The 18,481-nt window shown below is 40.2% G+C and overlaps 1 protein-coding gene across 1 annotated transcript in view; it reads right to left on the minus strand.

Annotated features, from left to right (window-relative positions):
• NAV3 (neuron navigator 3) overlaps nucleotides 1–18,481 on the minus strand; it is a 1,248,892-nt gene that overhangs the window by 1,036,384 nt on the left and 194,027 nt on the right. The gene's annotated exons all lie outside the window — the stretch shown is intronic.

Below are 18,481 nucleotides of genomic sequence, written 5' to 3' on the forward strand. Positions count from 1 at the left end.
ATGCCACTGCAATGAATAAATGCCAAAGATCACTTCCGTCTTTGATTTGATTACTCACACTCAAAGGACCAGTTAAAACCTTCTGATTGAATGGAAGTTGGCTGCATTCTCTGAGCCTCTAGCCCTGATATAAGCTCCACAGTAAGAGGTGCACACCTAGATTTTCCTGTCCTGAGCAACTACACTACGCATAGAGATGGTTCTCCAAAATAACATTACAATGTTGTTGAGAACTATAAAGGAAAGTTGAGAAGACAAATACTATACAAGTGGTCCCTGTTTCCTAAGGCTGCATGATGTTTGAGATATGGGAGGAATTTAATAAGTATTTGTTCAATGTTGATTGAGTGGAATACCACAGACTTCCAGAGAGTCTGATGAATCGTTACCTAATTTATACTAAACTGATCTTTTGTATATAAAGAGAATTGAAAATGAATCATGATGTGATTGGAAGGGGAGAGGGAGCAGGAAAGGGGAGGGTTGTGGGTGGGAGGGAAGTTTTGGGAGGGGGAAGCCATTGTAACCCATGAGCTGTACTTTGGAAATTTATATTCATTAAATAAAAGTTTAATAATAAAAAAAAAGAAAGGTGATACTGAACCAGATTACCCAAACAATTAGTAATTCTCAGAATCGATCCTTTCTGGTGCCTCAGTCTAGAGTTATGCCAGACCAATCTCAATGGCAGGAAGTTGTGATATGATATGGATTAAAGGCCAAACAGGGAGAGATGGGATCAAGGTTATAAATCAGGTTCAGGCTCTTTCTTAATAGTAGGTCATGCTCTGCTTTCCTTACTTGCCTTCAAGGCAGAAAAGAGTCCTAGCATTATTTACTGTGGACTACTTGATATCCCAGATATTAAAAAAGATCATAGCACAATTGATACTGAAGAATCAAAAAGAAATATTTCCATGATCAAAACACTCATTTGGAGTATAAAATTCAATTGACCAGTAAAATGAATTTTACTTAGCACCCCTTAAAGTTTAATTTTCTTTTTCTTAATTGAAACAAAGAGACCACTGGGAAATGAAGATATTTTACAGCAAGCTCTTGTGGATCTAGTATTTGTGAAAGATTATGTACATTCATCATTTCCATGGTATCCTATTGATTTCTGAACAATCACTCAAACATTTTTTTGGAATATAATATTTTATGTAAGATTAGTTGCAAATAAGAAAAGCTTCTTCAGCTGTGTGGGTAGCCTTGACCATGAAATAAAAGATATCTTTTGGCCTTCATATAGAAACTGATTAAAATTATCAGTCAGTATTTTTTTCACTTAGCTTTTTCCTGCTCCTATTTGGTGGTGGTGGTGGGTCTGTTTTATTTTATCAAGTATATTTTCATTCAACATTTTGTGGACACACATGGTTGGAAGGAATTTTGTTAACAAGAATCAATACCGGGGTGGGGGGGGTGGGGGTGGAGTGGGCACACTATGGCATAGCAGGTTAAGCCTCCACCTGTAATGCTAGTATCCCATACAGGTACCAGTTAGAAATCCAGCTGCTCCACTTCCAATCCAGCTCCCTGCTAATGCACCTGGGAAAGCAGTGGAGGATGGCCCAAGTCCCTGTGCCCCTGCACTCTCTATAGGAGACCCAGAAGAAGCTCCAGGCTCCTGGCTTCTGCCTGGCCCAGCCCTGGCCTTTGTTGTCATTTGGGGAGTGAACCAGCAGATGGGAAATCTTTCTGTCTTCCATCCTCTAATTTGTAACTCTGCCATTCAAATAAATAAAAAATAAATCTTAAAAAAAATCAATACAAGGCATATTTGACACTTAGGCAATGCTATAACCACTAGTAATGATAGATAAAGAAAGCAAAGTGGAAATGTAAATATAATTATTGCCTTTCATTTTTTCATTAGCAACAAATGCTTAATTCTAACAACCTAGACAGGAATATTTTTACTTTAAATGCGATACAAATTTATCCATGTATACTTTAGAAACTGGTAAAAATGAATACTATGATCAAGCAAATTACAATAATATCTTCTGTGTTCTTCAGAAGTAAATTCACCTGCTCACTAAGATCACAGAGTCTTTTATTTCAATTAAATTAAACAAGATTTACCAAGTGAAAGTTTGGACAGGGTGCCATATTATGTGGAACAAGACCTGCAAAAAAATACAGTAAGTGCCCTGCCCTCCTAAAGCTTCCATTCTGATAGCGTTGCAGAGGCCAACACAACTGTGTAAGGCAAGACTGTAAACTTCAAGGAAAAAGAGTTATCTTCCAGGTACAGAATCTAAATGGGAAGAAACAGTGATGCAAACAGAGACAAACCCATGATGAATGTCCTTTAGTCTCCTCCACATGCAGAACAGGAAGATGAGCCTGAATAATTACTAAATGTCTTAGAAAAGAATTATGTCTTAATATATAAATGTTGATTCAAAGTGTTGGTACTGAGTTGATAACAAGAGTTTTAAGAGTTAATTAGAAGCTGGTATACAAAAGTTGCTTGAAAGAACTTGTGCTGCAACAGGTTAAGATGAAGCTTGGGACATCTGCGTCTTAGATCAGAATTCCAGTTCTGTCTCCCAAATCTATTGTATAAGATTTTCTCTCACTGATGATGCTATATATGACTTATGAAGGTTTTTTTTTAAGATTTATTTATTTATTTGAAAGGCAAAGTTACAGAGAGAGACAGAGACAGAGAGAGAGGTCTTCCATCTGCTGGTTCACTCCCCAAATAGCCACAACGGCTGGAGCTGGGCTGATCCAAAGCCAGGAGCCAGGAGATTCCTCCAGGTCTCCCACGTGGGTGCAGGGGCCCAAGGACTTGGGCCATCTTCCACTGCTTTCCCAGGCCATAGCAGATAGCTGGATCGAAAGAGGAACAGCCGGGGCATGAATTGGCACTCATATGGGATGGTGGCTCTGCAGGCAGTGGCCCTACTCTCCACAACATAGTGCTGGCCCCTGCAGGCTTTTATTTTTCCAAGAACAACATAATATCCATTATTCTATATTATTGTAGTCATTTATCTTTTCAAATCTGGAGATTTTACACTCTATAAGTATGAGCCACAGATAAAAGATGTGTGAAGCTACTGAGCTACTAGTTACTGATAGAACTGTCTAAGAGTCAAAGAGATCACACAAACAAGACAAGTATCTGCTAATACTAACTGATAGAATCAAAAAGGGAGAGAAAGATCCAACATGGGAAGTGGGATACACAGCAGACTCATAGGATGGCAGATGTCCTAAACAACACTCTGGCCTCAGAATCAGCCCTCAAGGCATTCAGATCTGGCTGAAGAGCCCATGAGAGTATAGCAGGCATGGAAAGCCAAGATATCATGGAAAAAAAAAAAAAGACCTAAATGAATGATCTCTGTGAGTGAGATCCCAGTGGAAAGAACGGGGCCATCAAAGAAGGAGGTACCCTTCTCCGAAGGGAGGAGAGAACTTCCACTTTGACTATGACCCTATCGGAATAAGATCGAAGTCAGCGAACTCTAAAGGCTTCCATAGCCCTGGCAACTCATGACTAGAGCCTAGGGAGATTACTGACGCCATGAACAGGAGTGTCAAATTGTTAAATCAGCAACAGGAGTCACTGTGTACTTACACCCCATGTGGGATCTGTCCCTAATGTGTCGTCTAAAGCCAAGTGATGCTATAACTAGTACTGAAACAGTATTTTTATACTTTGCGTTTCTGTGTGGGCACAAACTGATGAGGTCTTTACTAATTATATACTGAATTGATCTTCTGTATATAAAGAGAATTGGAAATGAAAAAAAAAAACAACCTGGTGTTAAAATGGAAATGGCATAGAAAATTAATTAATTTGAAAAAAAAAATTATGTAGGATCTCTGTCTTTAATGTGCTGTACATTGCTATTTAATGCTATAATTAGTAATCCAATGGTAGTTTTTTCACTTTGTGTTGCTATATGGGCAAAATGTTGAAATCTTTACCTAATATATACTAAACTGATCTTCTGTATACAAAGAGAATTGAAAATGAATCTTTACATGAATGGAAGGGGAAAGGGAGCGGGAAGGGGGAGGATTGCGGGCGGGAGGGAAGTTATGGGAGGGGGGAAGCCATTGTAACCCATGGGCTATACTTTGGAAATTTATATTCATTAAATAAAAGTTAAAAAAAAAATAAAGTGAAGCCAATCATCAAAAAAAAAAAAAAAAAAAAGAACTGTCTAGAATCTACTTCATGGTTTTCAACCAGTCCAGTGCTCTTCTCACAATATCATTCTTCCTTATAGGTATAGTTATAGAAATAGGGATAAGAAAAGAATAAACATAGAACATGGAAAATTCTCTCCAATAATACTGAAAATAAGAAAAACTTGCAGAAAGGGTATTTCTCCTCAAATGGTAGAAGATGGTAAAGAAAGAAGAACATAGCAAAAAGCTTTGTGTTTCACATTGAGAAAACTCCTTAAAGTTTCAGATGAGTCGAGATGCTGAAAGTGAAAGACATATTATCTGCCGGCACAACACACATCCACTTTCTCTTTGAACAAGGAAGAAAGCTTACATTGTCAGAGTAGTAGCATGATTCTTCTCTAGACTTGTTAAGGCCTCCATTAATCATCTGGCATATGTTTGACATTTCTTCTTCCCATATCATTTTTAGATTACATTACTTCTTAGTTGTTTTTCTCACTGAATATTCATAGTAGCATTTTCAGTAAATTGGAAATATTTTATTAGCCTATACTCATTTCATAAATGAGGAACTGTGGCCCATGAAAGTGATGTAAAGGACTCAGCAGTGGTATATGTCCCAAGTGGAATAAGACAGATGCAATGATTTACAGAGCATCTCTCCTCTCTCTCTCTCTGGTACCACACTGACTCACTTCTGTAGACTACAGGGCAAAACAATATAGATAACTTCAAAAGCAAGTACATACTTAGGCATATGTGTGTGCCATACACTATATTTCCTTTTTGTGCTAGTCGATTTTTCAAAATAAAAAATATAGCTCAGATTATTATAAACATCACATTCACTTCATCCATCCAAGTAGCAATCTATATAAGGTAACTGAATGGTAAAGAGAGAGACAGAGAGAGAAAGAGAAAGAAAGAGGGAGAGATTGAGAGACAGACATATTTGGAGATTATTATATATGTGGTTTAATTTATAGGCTCTTTGAAAAAAGAAAAAAATCACCAGAAAAAGAGCACTGAGTAGACTACATTCACAAGGAAACAGGAGTATAAATATTAATAATTTTAAATGATCCAAAGGCTATGCAAATAAAATATTCTTTTTTGCTTTGGTCTTTTATTTTGTGCTGACACCCAAAGATACACACACACACACACACACATATACATACACATTTATATAGCCATTTTTCATATACCAATAATTAAAAATAAAAGGAGTTATTTTCTCATTGGAGATCATGTGTACCAGTAGATCATCCTCACTTTGCAGAGCATAGGGCCAGAGGAAACAAAGAAGACTAATATTGAAAGTTTGAGAGACTATCATCATCGTTTTATTGAGGTCAAGAAATACAGGCTCCCTAGAAAGGTAGAGTAATAAGGAAAAGAAAAACCTGGCTTATAGCAATTGAAGATGGCAGGTCAAAACTCTCCTTTCAATCTACTGCATTGTTTGAATATAGTAGCAACTCTGGAGGGATAATCTCCCCCACTTGCCATGAATTGCTAAAGCAAGCATGCTGAAAAGAAGGGAACATCTTTGGATTACTTATTTTATCAACAAAAAATACACTTCTTGGTCATAAAAACTAGAGACCACAAAGACTAGTATTCAGAAGAAAACTTTGGGGAAAAAATAATCTGCTTCCAAGATGTGCTTCCTGAAAAAAAAAAAAGTCTTTAAAACAACAAAAACCCACAGCAAAATTAAAATGTGGGTAACAGATTGTTAAGGATTAAAGGCGAATTCTAATATGCTGGACAACTGCTTTGTTGAGATGATGGCACATAATGGACAACCTTGGGACCTTCTAACCAATGATGTGAAGGCTGGGTTACCACGGTAACAGCACAATACATGTTCTAGCAAGCTGGATTAAACCAGTAAGGAAGGTATATTTTAAAATGAAATATTGCTTTGATAGATACCACTCAACATCATATAATTGCATATGTTAAGCCCTCTCTCTTTTAAATAAAATACACTCCAAGAGAAAATTTATAATATCTAACAAGGAACATATGTACATCCTAGAATTGCAGATTGGGCTAACAGTAAAGAAATTATTTAAAACGTATACATTACCCCATCTTAAAGATTGAAGAAATGAAGTCTCTAGATTTAAGTAACTTTCCCAAGGTTAGGCAAGTGGTAGAAATCATTTGACCCATCTTTCTGATCCAGGGTCTACACTTCCCATGCCAAGATGGCTCTTCCTAGATCTGGTGTTGAAACTGAGGCCAAGGGGCACCTGTGTGATTGGACCCCCACCTATACTGGTTTCAGTGGCTGCAGCTCAGCCTCGGCAATTCTGTTTCTAAGACTTCTTTGCTAATGTTGCCATGGTTGGGTATAGACCAAGTAGCTGAACAAAAGGGTCTGGGCTCTAGAAACAGATTTAGAAATCATCTATCAAAAATGATGAACTAAGTCATAGTTTTCAGATATACTAGAGAGCATTTAAATGTGAAAAGACCAAGGAACTCATATAATCTTGGGAAAACCAATGGATAAGAGATTAAAATGGAGGAAACACAAGGGGGGGTGTAAAAACTTATGTTCTTAATCATTAAGAAAAATCTTAATAATAGGAGGAAACCTAGGAGAAGCTGGTTTTTAGAATTCCAAGGAGACAATTTAAAAACATAGGAAGTAGTCAACTCTGTAAAATATTCCAGAAAGCTCAATATGATTGCATAGTATTTATAGGATAAAGTCCAAGCTCATAAACCATTCTAAATTTCACATAAAAGATTTACATTATAATACTCAATCCTAATAAATCCAGAGGTAGTAGAAAGCCCATGAAAAGACCGTTCTATCATATTGCTTATAAAGAAACTGACATACCCGAGTCAGGTCACAATTCTCATGTATAGGAAATTAAATCACACAGGTGTTTTCAGCTCCCTATACAACATATGGTGCAAGATTTTCAATTCCTCTCAAACCTTCTCTCTTCAACTAGCTTATGAAGCCCCTAACATCTGTCTCATCCAAGCTCTCTAAAGCCATCCTTTCATCTCGCATGTGGCATGTTAATTTCCTCTTCCTTTGCTCCACATTTCTAAAGTGATGCCTGATCATAGAAACAGTAGTAACAACTCCCATTCACTGAGCATTTACTATCTGCCAAGTACTGCACAATGTCAAGTACTTCACATGCCTTATTTTTTTAAAGGTGTATTTAAGTGGCATGAATAGTAACTGCATATGAAACTCTCACACCCCATCAACAGCATTAATGTATGCAGTTCTCAAAGTCTCCACCACCAACTTATGAAATATGGCCCCGGTGAGCCAGCCCCAGTGGGTCCGTGAACTTGTCTAGACATGTTTGAATTCAAAAGAGTACACAGCTCAGATTCAAACTAAAATCTCTGACACACGAATCTGCTTGAAGTCTAGTTTAATAGTTCAAAAATGCTGAGTTGCAAAGAAATATGTTCTGTGAAAGACAAAGTTGGAAAACATTATGGTAAGATGAACAAGAGGACTGGTATCTACTACAGAGAACAGAAGTTGTAAGCTTAGGACAGTCACACTGGGAAAATTTGAGAAGGATCCTCTTTTATAAAGACAGGCTGAAGGGCCTGAATGTAAGGCCACCACAACACACACCAAACACAGGAGTAAGGCAAAGGGTTTACTGATGGGAAATCCGACAGGTCAGAGGGAAGAGGTGAAGATGAAAGAGGGCACGTGTGGGAAGCAGGTCCTGTTATACTTTTGCTGGGGTAGGGGGCAGGGAAGTAGAGACAGTGAATCCTGGAGCTGACACCTGTGGATGGGCCATGGGGCTTAGGACTGGAGCTTATTGTGCAAAGTGGTAACGGGAGCCAGACCCTAAGATGGTGTCCAGGGCATAGATGGTGCCACAGATAAGATGGCACCATTTTACTAACACTGAGCTGTGGTGTAATAGGATAAGCCTCCGCCTGCAGCACTGACATCCCATATGGGCGCTGGTTCATGTCCCAGCTGCTCCTCCTCTGATCCGGCTCTCTGCTATGGCCTGAGAAAGCCGTAGGAGATGGCCCACGTGCTTGGGCCCCTGACCCCACATGGGAGACCTGAAAGAAGCTCCTGACTCCTGGCTCCTGGTTCCTGGCTTCAGATCGGTGCAGCTCTGGCCTTTGCAGCCATCTGGAGAGTAAATCAGCATATGGAAGATCTTTCTTCCTGTCTCTCCCTCCCTCTGTCTGTAACTCTACCTTGCAAAGAAAAGATTTTGCCATTATGAAGATTCTGCCATCTGAATGACATCCTCTGTCCCTCCTTATTCACATCATCTAGTTTTTTTTTTTTTAATTGGTTCATCCCATTTGTTAGCTAAAAAATGGGGAACCATCTCACCATCATCCTCTCCAACAGAGTTCTACATTATCCTGTCTATATTCACTAGGTCATTTTAGTGTTGGCAAGCAAGAATTAGATGATAATTAGAGACAGTTACTCTCGGGTCCCTGGAATGGCAGTTTCTGTCCCTGCAGATTCCACTAACTGCAGACTGAAAATATTTTAAAAATGTGTGTCTGTACTGAATATGTGCTGGCTTCTTGTCTTGCCATTATTTCCTAAACAACACAGCGTCACAACTATTCACATACAAGTTACACTGCATTAGGGATTAAGATCATCTAGAGAAATGTGTGTAGGTTATGTGCAAATGCTACACCATTTTATGTAAAGGACTTGGCTACCTGAAGATTTTACTATTGTGGGCTGTCCAGGAATCAATCCCCTGCAGTTGCCAGGAGATGACTATAGCTTGAAATCATATGCTCAACTTGGGAGATCTATGGCAGCAGTTGGTACCCTTTGCTGCACACTGGAATTAGCTGGGGAACTTTAAAAAATGTGGATTCCAGTGTTAGAATCACCTAAGGAAGCTTATAAAATTGTGAAACTACTGGTGTTGGAAGTCTTCTGAAAGAAGTTGTCCCAGAGACAAAGAATGTTCCCTTTGAGTGAAAGAACACGATGTCTATAAGAGTTAACTTAAGCTTGTGCAAATCTGAGTTTCTGGATTCTGTGGAGTTTTGTCTCTCTTACTGGTCCTTGTCACAGAACAAATCAGGCAGTTGCCTATGACACTGACTCACCTAATGTACACAGCAGTATTGCTGAGTGGAGGGGAACCCAAGAACCTTGGAATGGGAGATGGGGCTGCCTCTGGGTGTGAGGAAGCTAGGCTGCTCTGCCTTTCCATCTCATGTCTCCTAAGGTCAAGGGCAACTCCAAGTGGGAAATAGGATGGCAAGTCTGCATATTTCATAGGCGACCACAAATTCACTTATGTGTTTTGGTCTGAAGACATATTTGTTTATGATGAAATAACCTTCCTCTCACTGGAAAGGTAAAGAATTGGGCTAAATAAACACACACTGAAGGCAGACAAGCAGTCAAAAATGGAAAATTAAGCCAAAGGCAAAGAACAAAGTATTTGGTGGTATAACTTTGTCTCTTATAAATAAGGAAAAAGTTCTTTAGGTTATTAAAATGTTGACAATAATTCTCTAACACTAGTCTTTCATTTGAGGATCTTAGAGACCTAAATAACCCAGAAAAGTAACACTTGGTTTGAGAGGAGATAATGACCTGCATAATATAGCCAAAGACCCATTTGGCTCAGTTTAATGCAGACTCAGGCTCTTTCACAATCACAATGTTTGGCCACATTTCTAAAGATCTTTCATTTTATGATTTGGTTTCTTATTTGTTTGTTTTTGGCTTGCTATTAATCCTTTTCCTGGCAATGTGACTTGTTCTATTATGTCAGATGTGTCCTTCTCTGCATGGAAGAAGAAAATTAACTGTGAAAACCTCCCCTGACACCATATCTAAATCATACAGGACTAAATTTTCAAATATTCCAGATGAGACAAACTATTAAGCAAATTTAGGAAATTTACACATTTTTTTTTTGACAGGCAGAGTGGACAGTGAGAGAGAGAGACAGAGAGAAAGGTCTTCCTTTGCCGTTGGTTCATCCTCCAATGGCCGCCGCTGCCGGCGCACTGCGGCCGGCGCACCGCGCTGATCCAAAGCCAGGAGCCAGGTGCTTCTCCTGGTCTCCCATGCAGGTGCAGGGCCCAAGCACTTGGGCCATCCTCCACAGCACTCCCGGGCCACAGCAGAGAGCAGGCCTGGAAGAGGGGCAACCGGGACAGAATCCGGCGCCCCAACCGGGACTAGAACCCGGTGTGCCGGTGCCGCAGGCGGAGGATTAGCCTGTTGAGCCACGGTGGCGGTACACATGGTTTTAAACTGGCAATATGAGCTATTTATGTAAACTTCTGCATTTTTAAAATATTATTTGAAAGTCAGAGTTACACAGAGAAGGAGAGGCAGAGAGAGAGAGGTCGTCCATCCACTAGTTCACTCCCCAATTGGCTGCAACAACTGGAACTGCACCCATCTGGAGCCAGGAGCCAGGAGCTTCTTCTGGGTCTCCCACGCGGGTGCAGGGGCCCAAGGGCTTGGGCCATCTTCTACTGCTTTCCCAGGCCATAGCAGAGAGTAGGATTGGAAGTGGAGCAACTGGGACTCAAACTGGTACCCATATGGGATGCCAGCACGACAGGGGGCAGCTTTACCTGCTATGCCACTGCCCAGCCCAAACTTCTGCCTTTTCTAAGACGACAGTGTAATCCCTAAAGGAGCTGATATACGGGCAGCTGACCAACTTGCCTGGTGGAAAGTTGACACTCAGTCATTTTAATTAAATCTGCATCTTAGTATGATACTTATAAGTGATAGCCATTAAAATTGAAAGCAAGACTATTTGGGAGAAAATGTACATTCTAGAATTAGAAACGCCAGGGTGCCAGCTGAGGTGCATCAGGTTCAGCAAACGCCTGTGGCACCAGCATCCCATATGGGTGCCAGTTTGAGTCCTGGCTATTCCACTTCTGATCCAGCTCCCTGCTGATAGCCTGGGGAAGCAGTGGAAAATGGCTCAAGAGTATGGGTCCCTGCACTCACATGGGAGACCCAGAAGAAACTTCTGGATCCTGGCTTCAGATCGACCAGCTCCAGCTGTTATGGCCATCTGTGAAGTGAACCAGCAGATGAAAGACCTCTCTTTCTCTCCCTCTCTCTGTCTGTAACTTTGACTCTCAAATAAATAAATACACTTTAAAATTTTTTAAAAAAAGAATTAGAAATGCTGGGGCTAGCTTGTGGCACAACAGGTATAAGTTTCTGCCTGTGATGGGCTCTGGTTCAAAACCTGGCTGCTCCACTTCCAACCCAGCTCCCTGCTGATGCACCTGGGAAAGCAGTAGAAGATGGCCCAAGTGCTTGGGCCTCTACACCTTACATGGGAGACCAGGAAAAATCACTGAGCTCTGAGCTTTGGCCTGGCTTAGCTCTGGCTATAGTGGACATTTTGAGAGTAAACCAGTGGATAGAAGAACTAACTCTCTCTTTCTCTCTCTCTCTCTGCCTTTCAAATATATAAAACATGAATCTAAAAAAATTTTAGAAAAGCTGAAAAAGGGATGGTTAGTTAGCCTAGTGGTTAAGATAGTGGTCAAGATGCCATCTCCCAAACTGCAGTGCCTGGGTTCAAGTCCCAGCTACACCACCAATTCCAACTTCTTGTTACGCATACCCTGGGAGGCAGCAGGTGACACCTCAAGTAATTGGGTTCTTGTCAATCACCCAGATTTGGTCCTGGTCCTGTCCAAACCATTGGATACACTTATGGAATGAATTAGTGGATGGAAGACCTCTCTCTCTCTCTCTTTCTCTCTCTCTCTCTCTCTCTTAACCTCCCCCTTCTGTCCCTCCCTCTCCCTGTTTCTCAATCTCCTTGTTTTTCAAATAAATAAGCAAATAAAATTTAAAAACTAAAAAGTATTAAAATTGAAGAAAAAAACATGGGTGGTAGGTTTTATCTGATGCAGTTTGGCTATTTCAAGAACAGTTTCAAAAAGTTTCCAGGAATCATTAAGGGGATTGGTTTCTGAACAGGTTTCAACCCACAGCTTCATGGCAGAAGCCTTGTCCTGACCCTCTTACCTCTGTTGATTCATGTTCTGCCTACCTCACCTCTCCTCCTGGATGACACTCTCCAGCTCATGATACTCCTGTCTTCCTCCCAAATGCATTTTCGATTTTCCCCCTGACATGTACTGAAACTTTAGTGGTTCTGGTATTTAAAAGGTACCTTAGTGACTCAGCCTAAGGAAACCCATTACCAAGGCCTGACTGCAAAAGTAATAGTTGTGATTAATATGATCACCTTCACAGTACTAAATAAACAATTTTAGACACTCATTCTGGACATCATATAGCAAGCTTTTTTAAAGTTCTACAAGGAGATAGAATGTTCCACACAAATTTCAAAATAAATGAATGGACAACAAGGATGGGTGAATTTTTAAAATAAAGTTATATTAACAACATGGAAATATTACTTTTCCTCTTATCTTCCTGAATTTTTTAAAAGATTTATTTACTTATATTTGAAGGTCAGAATTACACAGAGAGAGAAGGAGAGGCAGAGAGAGAGATATCTTCCATCTGCTGGTTCACTCCCCAGATAGCTGCAATGGCCGGAGCTGCGCCGATCCGAAGCCAGGAGCCAGGAGCCAGGTCTTCCCATGTGGGTGTAGGAGCCCAAGGACTTGGGCCATCTTCCACTGCTTTCCGGGGCCACAGCAGAGAGCTAGATTGGAAGTGGAGCAGCCAGGACTTGAACCGGCGCCCATATGGGATACTGGCATTGCAGGTCAGGTGGCTTTACCTGCTATGCCACAGTGCCAGCTCCTCTTCCTGACTTTTGAGACAGAGAGAGAGAGAAGTGGAGAGAGAGATCTTCCATCTGCTGGCTCACTTCCCAAATGGCTGCAATGGCTGGGGTTGGGCCAGGCCAAAGCCAGGAGCCAGGAGCCAGGAGCTTCATCTGGGTCTCCCACATGGTATAAGGGCACAAGGACTGAGGCCGTGCTCTGCTGCTTTCCCAGGCACATTATAAGGGAGCTGGATTGGAAGTGCAGCAGCTGGGACTCGAACCATTGGCCAAATGGGATGCCGGTGCTACAAGCAGAAGTTTAACCTTTTGTGCCACAGCACTAGCCCCTCTTCCTGACCTTTAAATGTTAGTTTCCTGAGTGTGGTTCTTGGCCACTGTGATAGTTAATTTTAGGTGAGAAGGGGAATGCCTAGAAATCTAGTAAAGCATTATTTTGAGCATGTCTGGTAGGGTGTTTCCAGAGGTTAGCCCATGAGTCTGAGTGGATGAGAAGAAGTCCTTCCCTCAATGTGGTAGGGCCTTCCAGTAGGCTGGTGGCCCTAACAACACACACACACACACACACGGCATAGCAGGTAAAGCTACCACCTGCATCGCCCGCATCCAATATGGGTATTTGTTCAGTGCCAGTTGTTACACTTCCAATCCAGCTCCCAGTTAATGGTTTGGGAAAGCAGCAGCAGATGGCCCAAGAGCTTGGTCCTCTGCACCCACTTGAGAGATCTGAAAGAAACTCCTGGTTCATGGCCTGTGGCCTGGCTGGCCCTTGCCTTTGCAGCCATCTGGGCAGTGAACAGGTAGATGGAAGATGTCTCTCTGTCTCTCCTTCTCTCTCTCTCTCTGTAACTGTCTTTCAAATAAATAAATAAATAAATCTTTTTTATAAAAAGAATTCACAGATTGAGAAAAAGAGCTAGAGAACTATACAGAAAGAGAATTAGTCCTCCTACCAAGATCTGGGACAGCAGAAGTGCCCTGCCTGGGATGCCAGAGGTCCAGGCTGTATGGCTTTTGGACTCCAGTATGTACACCAGCAGCCCCCCTCCTGGGCTTCTCACACTTTCAGTCTCAAATGGAAAGTTCCACCATGAGCTGTATTGGTTCTGACACCTTCAGAGCTAGATTCCTGACATCCCAAGTTCATGCTGCAAATATCCTAACTGTGGTACTTTCAGCCACCAAAATCACATAAGCCCATTCCCTAATAAATCCCTTCTCATATATCTATAAATGTCTCTCTGGAGAATCCTGACCAGGGCACCCATGCACTCATTCTTTGAGTGATTTTATTGAATTTTATAGCTATAAAAATATTAATTAACTGTTGAATTTCAAATTTATATCTACAGCCTCACCTCCTCCTCTGGGCTCCCATCTTACATATTCTCAATCTTGATATCATCAAATAGAGATTTATAAACATTTCAAACATGGCATGTCTGTGTCTGTACTTGGACTCTTGATTTCCCTCCAAATGCTGCTGTTTCACTCAATCTTGACCATCAAAGGAAGGAAAGGAGGAAGGAAGAAAGAAGGAAAGGAATGAGGAAGAGAGTGGGGGGAAAGGAGGTTGGGGAAGGCAACTCTTTAATAGGAGGATAATATGGTTTTGTGGATTATGTAAACAAAAACAAAACTTCTGAAATAGAATTTTGATGAAAAAAATAATTGCCAAATCTGCCTTCAGGGATTGTTTATGCTTCATTTGTTGGTCTATATTTTAAAGTAAACCTTAAGCCTTGGGGCCAGTGCTGTGGTATAGTGGATAAAGTTGCCACTTGTAGCACCAGAATCCTATATTGGCACCTGTTCAATGTCTGTAAGACATTGGCATAGGCAAAGCACAAGGAATGACAGCCAAAGTAGTCAAATGGGATTAGATCAAGTTAAGAAGATTCTGCACAGCAAAGGAACACTCAACAAAATAAAGAAGCAACAGACAAAGCAGGAGAAAATATTTGCAAACTTTGTATCTGATAATTATTATCCAGAATATATAAGAGGTACAGGAAACACAACAGCAACAAAACAAATAATCTATTTAAGAAATGGGCAAAGGATGAGAGCAGGTATTTTTCAAAGGGTGAAATACAAAATAGTCAGGGCCAGTACTGTGGCATAACGAGTAAAGCCACCACCTGCAGTGCTGGCATCCTATATGGGCACCTGTTCGAGTCCTGGCTGTTCCACTTCAGATACAGCTCTCTGCTATGGTCTGGAAATCAGTAGAAGATGGCCCAAGTCCTTTGGTCCCTGAACCTCTGTGGAAAGACCTGGAGGAAGCTCCTGGCTCCTGGATTTGAATCAGCGCAGCTCTAGACATTGTGGTCATCTAGGAAGTGAACCAATGGATGGAAGACTTCCCTCTCTCTCTGCTTCTCTTTCTCTCCTTGTGTAACTCTGACTTTCAAATAAACAAATCTTTAAAAAAAAAAGAAATATAATGGCCAACAGACACATGAAAAAATTCTCAGGATCACTAGCCATCAGAGGAATACAAATACAACCCAAAAGCAGGTTTTACCTTACCCCAATTAGGAGGGTTAGCTTCTGAAAATAAAAAATAACAAACACTGGCAAGGATATGGAGAAAAAGGTACCATAATACACTATTGGAAGGAATGTAAAAGTACAACCATTATGGAAGACAGTATCAAGATTCCTCAGAAATCTAAAAATAGATCCACCATATGACTCAGCCATCCCATTCCTAGGAATATACCCAAAGGAAATCAGCATATGAAAAATTTATCTGTATCCCCATGTGTATAGCAACACAGTCCACAATAGCTAAGTTATGGAATCAACCCAGATGTCCATCAACTGATGACTAGCCAAAGAAAATGGGCTATTTATACATGACGGAATACTACTCAGCCATAAAAAATAATGAAACCCTGTCTTTTGCAACAAAATTGAAACAATTGGAGACCATTCTGTTTATTGTAATAAACCAAGCCCAAAGAAGTAAACATATGTTTTCTCTGATTTGTGGTTCTGATATATAGAGTACAAAAAATTGCTTTAGAATTATATTGACATCTTAAAATTTGATTATCATTTATAGCTCTTAGCTGTATTCCTGCAGAACAGTGTTCTTTCTACTTTTTATTAGTTTAACATTATTTAGTGAAGTATTAAGTCTGTGATTGTAAAGTACATTGAAAGTATGTTACTGCAAACTTTAAAAGAAAAAAGAAAGGAAGGGGAGGAAAGAGGGAGGCAAATATTGTTATGATGTCAGAATTGTATCCTTGAAATACATGAAATCTGTTCTCATTATATTAGTACAAATGTTTTAAGAATGAGAGATAGGCATCATAGAGGGTCTACACTTTTAAAAACGAACAACAAGGTGGGCATTTGGTGCAGCAGTTAAGGTGCCACATGGGTCTCATATATTCCTTATCTGAGCTCTGAGCTCTCAGTTTGAGTCCTACTTCCAATCAAGCACACAAGACAGCAAATGGTGATTCAAACACTTGAGTCCCTGTCACCAATGTGGGAGATCTGAAAGGAGTTCTGTGCTCCTCATTTCAGCCTGCAGGCATTTAAGGAGTGATTCAGTGGATAGAAGATCTCTCTTTCTCTCTTTCTCTCTCTGTCTCTTTACCCCTCTATCCTTTCTCTATGACATTCTGCCTTTACAATAAATAAAAATCAGTAAAATTTTTTTAAAAGATTCATTTATTTATTTGGAAGGCATAGTTACAGAGAGGCAAGTAAAATTTTTTAAAAGCAGAATGCTAGCATTAACGAACGCCAATTTAAATGTCTCTGCTACTTAACATGCAATCAAGTGTAACAATATTCTGCTGAGGCAAAGATAATTCTACTGATAACAGTACCAACTATTTCTGACATGTGATTTGTTGAGATATGGGGACTGGATGAAATCCAAAACTATGGTATATATTAAGGAACATTTAGGGTGCAACCATTTGTGAACTGTTATTTTAATATACAGTGAATGGTATTTGCTTATCCTAAGGTAGGTTTTTTTTCCCCCCACAGGCAGAGTGGACAGTGAGAGAGAGAGACAGAGAGAAAGGTCTTCCTTTTGCCATTGGTTCACCTTCCAATGGCCGCCGCGGCCAGCGCGCCGCGGCCAGCGCATCTCGCTGATCCAAAGGCAGGAGCCAGGTGCTTCTCCTGGTCTCCCATGGGGGTGCAGGGCCCAAGCACCAGAACCCGGTGTGCCGGCGCCGCAAGGTGCCGACCCTAAGGTAGGTTTTGAAACCAGATATGATGAGTTAGGACTCTGGATGGAGATAAAAAGGTATGCTAAGAAAGAGGAGAGATTGGGAAGAACCTACCACACCTTTTCCCTTTCTCTCTTTTCATGTGTATATAATTACTGAGTGCATATTTTGCCCATGAACTTAGCCCCTGGATGATCACCAACATCTGGCTGAGATTAGCATTTCTACTCCTAGTATATGAAGACAACAATAGAACATCCTCTAATTCCCTTCCTGCACCATCAATCAAGCCCACAAACATCTACTGGGTACACCTCTGATGCAAGAGTTTACACTATGCCATGCAAAACACTTTGCTCACGTCATCCTTTCCTGGATGTTGGAATTCTCTATTTTTTTAAATTAAAATTTGTTGTTAGTTTTAATTTAAAATCTACCCAGCAGGAGCTTTATCAAAATGTACAGCTTTAAGGAGTGAATACACTATTTTATAGCATAATTAAAACTCAGAAGCAGTGCTTTACTCACCTCATCTACTTCTGAGGATATTTTTCTTCCTTTTTTGCCCCGTCATGAAGTCAGAGTACAAGCTGACTCGAGTAATTTCACCAGATACCACAGACTAATGGCTGTGGACTGCTGCCAGTTGCCTTGTAGACATGTGCTTCCCATTGGCTTATCTTTACTCATTATTCTGTTCTTAATATCATTGTGCAAAGAATCTGAAGATTACGAAATAACAAGGTTCTCCAATATGTTGCTGTGTTTAAACATGTGATAAATTAACAAGGGGATAGTGCAATGAAAGCATTTGCATTTAATTTCCATTCAAGGCACAGAGCTAACACTGCACTAGAGAGACAGAAAGAAACTTGGTGTATTCTCAAGAGTTTGGGTGAGCACAAAAATCAAATAAAACTAAACCACAACATGGCAGGATTTATTAAAACTATACAACCACACTAACTCCCTACACAGTGAATCAAGCTGCCCTTTTTCTCCCTTCCAAATCATCAGAGAATAGATGCAAGATTTCCATGAATCCAGCAGAATATTAAAGTGAAAAAGAGTTTTGTATGAGTGTCAAATTTTCTGATAAAAATTACAAAATATAAATAGTAATTTTCTTCAAGAAAAGTCTTCATTTTAAAAAAAGTGAATGAAAGTAACATAAAAAAATGGAGATGAGAAATTTGATTTGATACCAGTTTTGTCAATTTATATATTTTACCCAGCATTAATTGTCACCTGTAAAAAAATTACAACTTAAAAGCATTCTCTTGTTCATCTCATGGTAAAAATGAGAAGTTTTTCAGGTGACACTTAATAAAGTACATT

The sequence above is a fragment of the Lepus europaeus genome, chromosome 10, assembly GCF_033115175.1.
Source record: "Lepus europaeus isolate LE1 chromosome 10, mLepTim1.pri, whole genome shotgun sequence".
NCBI classification, from domain to species: domain Eukaryota; kingdom Metazoa; phylum Chordata; class Mammalia; order Lagomorpha; family Leporidae; genus Lepus; species Lepus europaeus.